Consider the following 13,365-nt stretch of genomic DNA (forward strand, 5'->3'; position numbering starts at 1 on the left):
GGTTCCTGTAAGGTTATTTCGGACCTTAAGAACGTTAAAATGAAACGTTACAATTCCACGTTCTACAAACGTTTTGTTTTAACGTTGTGTAGAAGTTTCAGTTTGGTTATGTTACAAATAATACGTTTTAGAAACGTTTCATATTAGTTACTTTTTAACGTTACTTTACTAGCATTCTTAAAACGTTCGAATAATGTGAAAGTAAAGAACAAAATATCTTTTTTTTTCCCTAAAACATATAGATTGCTCGATTAAAAATTAAAATTCATTATTCTCATTATTTATTATAACTTTTTTGATTCAACTTTAATTTGTGCAACATGATTGTCAATTATATACAGAATGATATTTGATACAGCCATTATGTTAATCAAGCATATTCTGTTAAGGTTGACTTATAGAATGATGTTGACCAGATGTTGGACAAATTTCAAAGATAGTTGCTAATATGGTAATTAGGGTTATGGGAAATCTAGGTGTAATGTGATTGTCACTTTTGAGACTATTTCCTGTCGTGTATTTGTAAGAAAGCAGTGATAACAAAGAAAACAAAAAAGAAAATCGCATCATCTAATGAGAAAGAAACATGTAAGTTGATTGTTACTTTAAAAATTCTGATATACGTATATGATTATGAATGACAAATAATACATGTTTTTTAACCACAAATAAAACTTATTTTATTTCTGAAATCTTTGTTAAATATGAAGATTGAATTTATAACCTGTATCAATGGAAAAGTGTATTTTCGAATATTCCTTGTTACATATGTTTCAGAATGCTGTTTAATTATTTTTAGTTTATACAGATTTAAAAGGATTAAACAAAATGCACAATAAAATACTTTTAGTTGATAACATAATAGCAATCATTAATGCCACATTAGATTCGAAGATTGCAAATATATATGCATAATTGAAATGTTAAATATTTTAATATCGATAATGCTGTTGTATTTATATTTGACTTCATATTTTTTTTCACTAGAATCAGTATTCATTTAGTTAGAACATTTTTTTACATGGTTCTGTTTCCTGTATCCATATCTATCCTCATTTTTCCAGCTAAACTTAGCTAGCACAGTGAAGTCTAACAATCTAAATAAATGTTGGAAGATGTGGTATGAGTGCCTTATCCCTATGACATCGCCTTGTTAAGTCTAGTTTTAAATAAGAGTCTTTTATCATATGATTTATTATTTTCATAAGAAGTATACATTGAGTACTCATTTTAATTTAAGTCTGGAGCTGGCATGTCAGTTAACTGCTAGTAGTCTGTTGTTATTTATGTATTATTGTCATTTTGTTTATTTTCTTTGGTTACATCTTCTGACATCAGACTCGGACTTCTCTTGAACTGAATTTTAATGGGCGTATTGTTATGCGTTTACTTTTCTACATTGGTTAGAGGTATAGGGGGAGGGTTGATATCTCACAAACATGTTTAACCCCGCCGCATTTTTGCGCCTGTCCCAAGTCAGGAGCCTCTGGCCTTTGTTAGTCTTGTATTATTTTAATTTTAGTTTCTTGTGTACAATTTGGAAATTAGTATGGCGTTCATTATCACTGAACTAGTATATATTTGTTTTGGAGCCAGCTGAAGGACGCCTCCGGGTGCGGGAATTTCTCGCTACATTGAAGACCTGTTGGTGACCTTCTGCTGTTGTTTTTTTATTTGGTCGGGTTGTTGTCTCTTTGACACATTCCCCATTTCCTTTCTCAATTTTATTGAGTACTCATTTGTTCATTTCTCTATTACAGGGGCAGTCAAATAATTTTTATGAAGATTTGCTACTTTGGATAAGAATCAAACAAAAGATGGATTCAGAAAAAGTGCCAAAAGAAAGTGTAGCAGAAAACAAAAGGAACACTCTTTTGAATACAACCCATGTTAGATTTCAAAACAAGGAAATACTTGTATGAACCGAATGAAGTGAAATTACAGAACTGGGAGATAACCGTATGAACCTGATGAAGTGAAATTACATAACTAGGAAGTAATTGTATGAACATGATGAAGTGACATTACAGAATTGGGAAATAACTGTATGAACCTGATGAAGTGAATGATATAACTAGTAAATAACTGTACGAACCTGATGAAGTGAAATTACAGAACAAGGACATAATTGTATGAATCCGATGAAGTTACTCACAGAACTAGGAAGTAATTGTATGAACATGATGACGTGACATTATAGAACTAGGAAATAACTGTATGAACGTTAAATATCAGAAGTGCATTACAGATCTAGGAAATAACTGTATGAACCTGATGAAGTGAATTACATTTACAGAAATGAAACATCATGAATATACTTTATAATTTTCATTCTAGATCTGATGTTGCAACGTGTATTGACATATAATTAAACTTTTAAGAATTTGCTCCTTGTCTAGCTAAAATTAATTATGTATTGGTATTCATATCTTTGTATTAAATATTTAAGAAAAATAGGTAAGATGATTGTGTTGATTGAATTCATTCAAATATGGGCACAATTCCTGGAGAGAAAGATTAATTGACTGTTATTTGCTCAAACGTCCATTGACAAAATGTTCATGCATGTTCAGGAAAATGAGAGAAAAACAACGTCGAGCCAATGAATGTAGATACGTTGGGCCGTTGTTGTGCCCGCAACATACAAATGGTGTTTGGGACTAGGCTAAATTTGGGTTCCAGATGGGTAACATATGATTATATTTAGGTTCCAGGTTGGTTACACAAGGTTCTATAAAGGTTTCTGATTGTTTATACAAGGTTCTATTAACTTTGAAATGCAAACCTTCAGTAATGATCAAAGAGGTGTTGATGATGAAACAAATAAACTAACAACTATTTTATGTAAATTAGCTGAAAATTCATGTGTAATTAAAAGAAAAAACTTTAAGAAGAGTAAACCAAAAAATAAACAACCGTGGTCAGATAATGCAATAACAGATTTAAAACATCAAATAAATGCCATCGATATGAAATCCATTTGATAAAACATATAAAACTAGATATTTTAACCTTCTTAAAACTTTTAAAAAGATGATTAAACAAAAAAAAGCTAAATATAAAACGGATATTTTTAAAAAAACTTGAAAACTGTTTTAAAAATAATTCAGAGGAATATTGAAAAATTCTTAAAGAAATGAAAAAGACCACAAAACATGAAGATAATTCTGAAGAAAAATATTTAAAAACTTAGAAGAGCTAGAAAAACATTTTCAAAACCAAGCAAACTGCTCTTCTGTCAACAAAGAATTTAAAAAAAACATAGAAACAGAATTTAAAAACATTGAAGATAAAATGTTATATTTAAACACCACTGACAAACCTTTTACAATATCAGAGGTTAAAATTGTTATAAATAAACTAAAAACAGGTAAATCTTCAGGACCTGATAAAATCTTAAATGAAATTATTAAATTCAGTAGCCCTGTTACACTTAAATCTTTTACAAAACGTTTCAATGCTATACTGAAATCTGGATGCTATCCTAAAATATGGGAAAAATCATATATTATTCCAATTCATAAATCAGGAGATAAATATGATGTAAATAATTATAGAGGAATTGCTCTAATGAGCTGTTTGTCAAAAGTATTTAGTGCATTGTTAAATAATAGACTAAATAAACATATGAATTCCAAATATAACCACTCACAGTTTGGATTTCGAGAGAATCATAGAACTTCTGATAGCTTATTTATTCTTAAATCTATTATAAATAAATACCTTCATAAAAATAAAAAGAAAATATATATTTGCTTCATAGACTTTAAAAAAAGCCTTTAACTCTCTTTTGCGGCTAGGACTAATGTATAAATTGTGTAAACTAGGAGTTGGTAAACACATCTTTAACATTATTAAAGCACAATTCGATCATACTCTTGGTTCTTTCAAACATAAGAACTCAGAGTCTAAACATTTTATTATATATAATGGTGTAAGACAAGGAGAATATTTAAGCTCCACTTTATTTAATATTTTTATTAATGACTTAAGTCAGATATTTGAAAGGCCAAACTCTACCCCTGTAAAACTTATAAATTCAGACATAGGAAGTCTTCTATTTGCAGATGACTTAATCATATTATCAGAGAGCGAAAACGGTCTGCAAAATAGTTTAAATAATCTCTCTTTAGTATTGTGATAAATGGCAATTAACAGTTAATCCAAAAAAATCTAAAACCATGATACTACAAAATAACCCAAGTAAAATAAATAAACCTTTTTTGAAATTTAAAGGAAAATACCTTGAAAAAGTATATGAATATAAATACCTTGGATGTGTTATAACATCTAATGGCAGTCTAACTAGTTGTAGTTCAGATCTTGCAAAAAAAGCAAGAAAAGTTTTATTTGCTATTAACTCTTACTCATCAGGCTTTGGACAACTTCCTGTGAGAGTGTCTTGCAACCTTTTTGAAACTTTGATAAGCCCTATTTTAACATATAATAGTGAAATATGCTATATGGACACTTATATTCAATTTTATAGAGCTAAACTCCGAGCTAACAAAAATAGCTCAACACCAGATACTATTCATTTTATTGATAAAACTGTTTTAGAAAAAAAAACAGCTACATTTTATGAAACAAGTACTGGGGACAAAAAGAAGCTTAACAAATCAAGTTGTTAGAAATGAACTAGGACTTTTGCCATTAGAAACTTGCATAAAAACCCAAACTATGATGTACCTATCTAGATTAAATAATGAAAAGCTAAACCCACTTCTTAATGAAGCCTTTAAATTAACTAAAAGTTTAGATACCAAGGGAACATACTCTTGGTATACTTTTGCAAAAAATGTGTCACAAGATATAAATATTGACATTAAACTTATTGAGGAAACTAAAACTTTAAAACAGACTAAAATGTTAAAACCCCAATTAAAAAAAAAGTTATATCAACTATTATCAAACTCTTATTGATGATAAAATAAATAACTTAAATGAAAATAATAAAATATATCTATATAAATTTCTTAAATCTAAAATATAAATAACCAAATGCAATACTACCTATCACACCCAAGTAAAGAGACAAGAAAAATGTTAACCAAATTTAGAATAAGCGATCATTGTCTCTTCATAGAAACTTGACGATATACCAAAATACCACGAAATGAAAGAAAATGTAAAATATGTAATATCTTAGACGATGAATTTCATTTTTTCTTCAACTGTAAAATAAATAAAAATATAAGAGAAATCTTTCTAAAATATTATATACAAAAATATGTAAATTTTAATACACTTAATTTTACTGATAAACTCGTGATACTACTTAATCCATCAACACCAAATGATGTAAAAGCAGTTTCTTTTATTAAAGAGTCATTATAGAACTGAGGAAAGGAGAACAGTAACTGTTTTTATCATATTTCTTATAATATTGTCGCGTTTTCATTATGTTTCATTATGTTTGTTTGTCAATGTATTTGCCACAACCAAAATTGGTTTTTGTATATTTTGCAAATAAAGATATTATTATTAATGTTCCAGATTGGTTATACAAGGTTCTATTTAGGTTCCAGTTTGGTTTTCCATAACGTTGTATCATAAAGTTCTTACAACGTAACTGGTTTTCAACGCTTTTACGTTCCTACAATGTTTTAATCACAACGTTCTCACAACGAAACAGAAATGTTCCTGGAACATTTCCTGAACGTTTTTGTGTTTTGTGGGTTATTAAAACCCAACAACATATTGGCAGTATTAGGCCATAGCCTTTACACTAGTACTATTTGATTTATACATATTGTATGTAAATGTAAACTGGGGTAAAGCTGATGACCGTAACTGCATTCATTTGAAAAATCGCTCAGATGACCGTAAATTACAATCGGGATGACCGTAACAGAATCAGCAATTCATAACAAGGGTGACCGTAATTGGTTGAAAGATGACCGTAATTTGTCAAGGATGATCATAATTTATAAATGATGACCGTAACCTTTAATAGATAAAATTTATCAACAAGATACCCTAAGTATTTTAGTTAAAGTTTGAAGGTAATTTGCCCAGTAGTTTCAGAGAAGATTTTTAAATGTTAGCAAACTTGATGAAAAAATTGTGTAAAATTGACTTTAAAGTGCAATGACTCCTTATGTGGTCAATTGACAAATATGGTCTTTTAAATTGTTTGTAGATCTTACTTTTCTGAACATTACTGCTGTTTACAGTTTATATCTATCTATAATAATATTCAAGATAATAATAAACAAGAACTGTCTTTAAAAAAGATATCCGTCGGATGTATTTAAATTTGAGTATATGTTTAAAACTATCATTTCATTAACCTCCAGAAGCACAAAGATACCATTTAAATAACGTTTTGTCTGTTTGCGTTCAGTATTCCCGGTCCTCGTATCTTTCTGTTTACATTCACCAAAACCCCGCGGAAATCTCACATGCGTAGGTGCGTTCTAAAAGTCATGTACGTTCGTACAACAAAGTTTACATTTAAAATTATATAATTGTCCTGAATAAACAGCTGTCACGGACGCAAAGAGCTATTGGAGAAACAATTATTTTAATAAAAATATAAATCTTTGTAAGATCTAGTTCAAATATTAATAGTTTTTCACTTGCTTTCCATCACGATATAATTAACGAGACGTTTTTTCAAACACAACCAAATCACCCACCATTACAGCATTTTGGTCAATCACAGAAAGGATTTTCAAGCATGCGTATTCTGTTGCCATAGTTAAGCGTCCTTAAGTTCAAAGGGCACAAACCGAAACTATACCGACTACAGTACTACCTGTGACTTTATCTTATTAATGGTGGCCATAAAAAATATGTTCACCATGGTGGCCCTATATGTTCATCATCATACCCCCTGTTGCTTTTTTAATACACAAGGTATTACTCAAAAACTAGTCAAGGATAAAGGGAAATCTTGAATGCATTGAAGTGTTAAAGTTATATAACTTACCGGTCAGGTGTCTCAGGTAAAATATACATGTATGTGTTTGTCAAATTTAATAACTGTGATTATGACAAGAAATTCAAAAATAAATTGAAATAATAAAACTAGTTGAACAAACAGATTAATTAAAACATAATTGTCCCCTGACTATTAGTTTTGATATTATACCTTTTAAATAATTTTTGATCAATTTAAGTTATTTTTGGTAGTGAAAAATAAATGATTATCATTTTCAAATATACTGCAAACATTTACAACGCCTGCCTTTTTCTATCGACAAGGTGTTTCTCAAATCAAAATGGTTTATTATTGTAGATGGACTGATCTGCATTCAATATTATTTAACAAATGATAAAGATTGTCTTTAGGACTCATACACTAAATAAAATTTAGGCAATTCATTCTTCTTTATTGAATAAAATATTAATAAGTATTAGAAATATTCATTACAACAAAATTTGATAATATTTTTATTTTCATTTGATATTTTAAACATGATCCATGTTTTAGGGGTTAAGCATTTCTTTTACTTTTTGTTCTTGGGTTAGAGACATTATAATGGTTTGAAATAAACTATAATGAGAAGGTAAATAATTTTCAAATGGATTATTTCAAAGTTGTTTTGTTAATTTTACAATCAAGGAATAGGTGTTCTTCATTGACCTACAAGAGGCACAGTTTACACATTCTATCCTTTCTAGGAATTTTATATTGTCCACTATTTTTTATTTCTAAATTATGACCAAAAATTCTATACCTATTGACACAATCAAGTTTACAGTTTTTATCAAAAGTTTTTACTTTTAGTTTTTTCTTTAAATTCATTTTTTTATTAAGGACTTTATTCATTCAAGTCCCTGCAATTATCAACTTTATCTAAAAGGCCTAGGTTGATTGAAATATTCTTTGTAAATGTATATCAAGATTATGTATCATGCCAGTCCAGCACTATTGACAATATAATACACTGAAAAAAAATGATTTAATTAATAGACCATTAAAGTGTCACCATCTTTAGAAGTGCACTATTTTTCTTGAGACAAATTTTGAAAAAAAATTCATTATGATTAGCATTTTTAATGAACATTTATCAAAATTTGATGATAACTAGGTGGACATTTGGAAAATAAGTCTTTTCAGTGATTGTTTGTGCACAACTCTTGTTTTGAGATTTGAAGAAAATTAAGATAAACAAAAATAGTTTTTTCCTAAACCATATAATGGTACTTGTAGTTTTCCTGAATAATATTAGATGTTTAGAAATTAGAAATTTATTGTAAAAGGATTGATATTGATCATCTTATTTTGTTAGGAAACAAAATTGTTTAATTACTTTCATTTTTTTAATTTAAAATCTCACTTGCCTGATTATTAGTTATTATTAATAGTAATAACTCATTTAATAATGTTAACAAATAATTGAATAAAATGTACATCATGTACATTTATATAAACCTTTTTACTTAAAAAACAATTATTAAAAGTCTGTTTATTTCAAATGCTAGTCAATAACTCTATCTTTAACTTTTTGCCATTTCTTCTCAAGATTCTTACTGAGAAGAAATTTAAAAAAATTAGAAACAAAACATACAAAAATAAAAAAATAAAACCTTAAAAAATTACAAAATTAAATAAAATTAAAGACAAAAAATAATAATAAATTAACAGACTAAAACAATATTTTATTCTACATTATCCAAAAAAGGTGTAATGTCAATTTTAAAAGAAACCAAGTTACCTGTACAGGTAAATTTTAATGAAACATACCAGCTGAAAACTTCAACCCTGATTGATTTTAACAGGTAACATAATTAGATAAAAAATCTACCTATGATTTATGACCCCCAATAAATGGCCAACATCTCAAGATTGAATACCCCAATAAATGTTCACCATTGGATGTTGACCATGCAAGAGGGTGGACTTTACTAAGAGGAAGTCACAGGCTGTACTGTACGTCGGAAAAACTGCAAAATGTCCTTAAAACTACCAATTTAGTGGCAGCAACCCAACAATGGGTTGTTCGATTCGTCTGAAAATTTCAGGGCTGATAGATCTTGTGTTATGATATTGTAATTATTATGTTTATTTATGTTGGCCTAATTTGTGTTGTATGGCCTAATAGTTGTTTACCAAAAAATGTTATAACTGTGCAGTTTAGGAATCACTGGAACAATCACAGAATGATTGGAACTTTCTAGAATGATCCTTATAAAAGATGCGTAATTTAAACTTCTACGTTATTCCAGAAACTTCCGTTGTAACTTTCCAGAATTTTCCACAATGTTCCATTATAGAGTGTTCTAGAATTTTCCATGACAACACTATATATACAGACACTAAAGTTAAACTCTCATAATTAAACTTGGACATAGACATTGATAGACATTAGTATTCACAGCATTTGGATTGACACTTTTATTCTACAAACAACATCATACTGGATTGTGACCTTAGTAGTGAACATAATATTCAGATTGATTTCCGAAAGATTTCATTTCTATACAGATAAAAGAGTGGACTCATATTTTGACAGTTAAGTTATCAGTAATATTTGTAAAATACTTCTTGTAAACTTTTGTATAATAAATATTGTTAAATTTTAGTATTGATTTGTGTCTTTTGTTGGCTACAATTTAAAGGCGATTTCTGGCCGTAACAGAAATTGGGGGCTCGTCCGGGATATCTTAAAAATATTTTAATCAAAATTTGTTTAATATTTTTATTTTAACTAGCCAACAAAATTCTACAAAATGGCATTTGATGCCAGTAAATTTATGAAAACGCCAGACCTGGAGAGTTTTGATAATTAAAAGAAAGAGGAATTAGTGTTGCTTGCTAAACAACTGAAATTAGTTTTTAAAGTATCTATGAGAAAACAAATTATTAAAAATTTGGTTATAAACAAATTAGTTGACGCAGAAATTTTAGGCGAAGAGGCTCTTGATCTTAAGGTCGAAAATGTTGACGCCTTTAAATCAAAACAGCTTGAATTAGAACATGAACTCAAACTAAAAGAACTGGAAATAAATTCGAAGGAGATGGAGAAAAGAAAAGAAGATGAATTTAAATTAAAACAGGCAGAACTGGAAATGAAGGAAAGGTTAGAAATGGAGAAAAAAGAAAAAGAAGATGAATTTAAATTTAAAGAACTTGAAATGAAGTTCAAAGAACTTAAAATGAAGGAATGAAGAAGAAAGCACCACTAAAGTCCAGCCAAAATCAGATTATTTTGATGCAGCAAAAAATTTACGTTTGGTTCCAAAATTTTGTGAAAAAACAGTCGATAAATATTTTCCACAGTTTGAGAAAATTGCTAATAATTTGAAATGGCCAATGCCGTATTGGACAACGATACTACAAAGGCAGCTGAAATATATTCCGCACTTCCATCAGAAAAAGTTCTGATTATGATACGGTAAAACAGGAAGTTTTGAAAGCTTATGAGCTAGTACCAGAAGCATATAGACAGAAATTTAGATCTTATAAAAAGTTTGATTCACAAACCTATGTTGAATTTGCTCGGGGAAAAGAAGATCGTTTTGATAAATGGCTTACGTCAAAGAAATTTATGTTAAAGAAAACAGATAACAATTTTGATAACCTTAGACAATTGATGTTATAAGAAGAGTTCAAACAATGTGTTCATTTAGACTTAAAAACACATTTAGACGACAAAACTGTTGAGTCAATACATGATGCAGCTGTTATTTCAGATAATTATACTCTTTCACATAAAAGCAGTTTCAAGGGTAAAAATGTTACTACTTCCAGTGGAAATTACAAAAATCAAAGCACTGAGCGTACTGAGAGTAAGCCTGTTGCACATAATAAGAGTCAGTCCAGTTATAATATGTCTAGTCCAAATTTGATACTTTTGAGAAGAAGTCACTGATTTGTGCTTATTGTAAGAAGATTGGTCACCTGATGGTTGACTGTTTTAAACTCCAGAAGAAGAATAAGCGAGATAATAAGCCAAAGACCAGTGCTTGTACGACAACTTATATTACCAGTGCGTTGGAATGTCCTGCGAGTCAGGCTTTTAAGTCCAGTTTTTGTGATTATATGGAGGAATATAAACCCTTTATGTCTGATGAGTTTGTTGCTATTGTTGATGAAACCACTCTTCAGCCTATTAAGATTTTACGGGACACTGGAGATTCTCAGTCTTTATTGTTAGAAGGTGTGTTGCCTTTGTCTGAGAAGACTTCTGTTGGTGCCTCCGTTTTGGTACAAGGTGTAGAGTTGGGTTGTATAGATGTTCCTCTCCATCGTATTTATCTGAAGTCAGATTTAATAACTGGACCAGTTGTTGTAGGTGTTCGTCCTAATCTCCCTTTTGAGGGTGTTACCTTATTGCTAGGAAATGATCTAGCTAGGAACAAAGTGGTTGCTGAACCAATTGTTACCAGTGAACCGGTGGTGAATTGTTAAATCACCTGAAGATGATGCTGAATTGTATCCAGCTTGTGTTGTTACTAGGGCGATGGCTAGAAAACAACAAAATGAAAATTTGCAAGAAGACAAGTCTGATTACATGGATCTTTCTGACACTTTTATAGCTGACATTGAAGGTCCTGGTAGCTCAGAAAAGGCCATTACAAAACCACCTAGTGTTAACAAGAATGTTATTATGCCATGGCCAGACGTAAACAGTCATTCATTAGACCGAAAGAATTTATCTGAAGAACAACATAAAGACCCTGAGGTTCTTCAGCTCAGCCAGAGAGCTCAACCACAGGAGGAAGCAGACAAAGTGGCTGAATGCTATTACCATCAGGACGGCATTTTAATGAGGAAGTGGAGGCCTCCTGATGCTACCCCAGAGGAGGAATGGAGAGTGGTGTACCAAGTGGTGGTGCCTAAAGTTTATAGGCAAGAAATTATTGGTCTTGCCCATTACACCCCCTTGGCTGGGCACTTAGGTATAAGGAAGACTTGCCTAAAAATATTGCATTATTTCTACTGGCCCAGACTTAGAAACGATGTTGCAGAATACTGCAAATCATGCCATATATGCCAGGTTGTTGGTAAGCCTAACCAGAAAATACCACCATCACCACTTCTGCCTATTCCAGCCTTCGACGAACCTTTCAGCAGAGTTTTAATTGACTGCGTTGGACCTTTACCAAAGAACAAAACAGGAAATGCGTATTTATTGACAATCATGTGTACATCTACTCGCTTTCCTGAAGCTATTCCGCTCAGAAATATCAAGACACCTACTATCGTCAAAGCTTTGATCAAATTTTTCACATTAGTAGGACTTCCTAAGTCTATACAGTCCGACCAGGGATCAAACTTCATGTCAGGTTTATTTCAGCAAGTCGTGTACCAGTTAGGGATTGCTCAGTACAGATCAAGTGCTTATCATCCAGAATCTCAAGGTGCCTTAGAACGTTTTCATCAAACATTGAAGAACATGATTAGAACTTTTTGTCTCCAATTTGACAAAGACTGGGATGATGGAGTTCACTTTCTACTTTTTGCAGTCCGAGAGACTGATTAAGAATCCCTTGGATTTAGTCCCTTTGAGTTGGTATTTGGTCATACTGTAATAATTGATTAAGGAAAAGTGGCTTACTGAACATACTGACTTGAATCTTTTAGACTATGTATCTAGATTGAAAGAAAAACTGTATACTGCTTGTAAAATTGCTCAAAAAACTTTAAAAATGTACAGAACAAGATGAAAATATGGTATGATAAAGATGCCAGGGACAGAGTTTTTGAGCCTGGTGATAAGGTACTTGTATTTTTGCCAGTCCCTGGACATCCTTTACAGGCTAAATATTGTGGTCCTTATACAATAGAGAGTAAAATTAATGATTTGAATTATATTGTAAAAACTCCAGGTCGGCGCAAACAAAATAGAGTGTGCCATATTAATATGTTAAAACCATATTTTGAGCGTACTAATGTACTATGTGATGGTAAACCAGTTGCCACTTTAGGCATGGTTAAATTTGAGAACAATCATGACAAACCAGATGTAATTGAACCAACTTTTAGTTGTAAAACTATGGAAGAGACCGTTAGATTGAAAAATTCAGAAATATTGTCAAATTTAGATTCAAAACTTGCACATCTGTCTTTTGATTGTGGAGAAGAAATAAAAACTTTGGTATTTTCTTTTAAAAATCTTTTTCCAGATGTGCCAAACAAAACCACTGCTGTTTGTCATGATGTTGATGTCGGAGATGCTTCTCCAATTAAGCAACATCCTTACAGGCTCAATCCACTCAAACTTGAAGTTATGAGAAAAGAAATTAAATATATGCTTGACAATGGTATTATTGAGCCGAGTAACAGTGAATGGAGCTCTTCTTGTCTCCTTGTGCCAAAACCAGATAAAACCTTTCGTTTCGTGACTGATTTCAGAAAAGTAAATTCAGTCTCAAAATCTGTTTCCTATCCGATTCCAAGGATATACGATT

Source organism: Mytilus trossulus, chromosome 13, assembly GCF_036588685.1.
Source record: "Mytilus trossulus isolate FHL-02 chromosome 13, PNRI_Mtr1.1.1.hap1, whole genome shotgun sequence".
NCBI classification, from domain to species: domain Eukaryota; kingdom Metazoa; phylum Mollusca; class Bivalvia; order Mytilida; family Mytilidae; genus Mytilus; species Mytilus trossulus.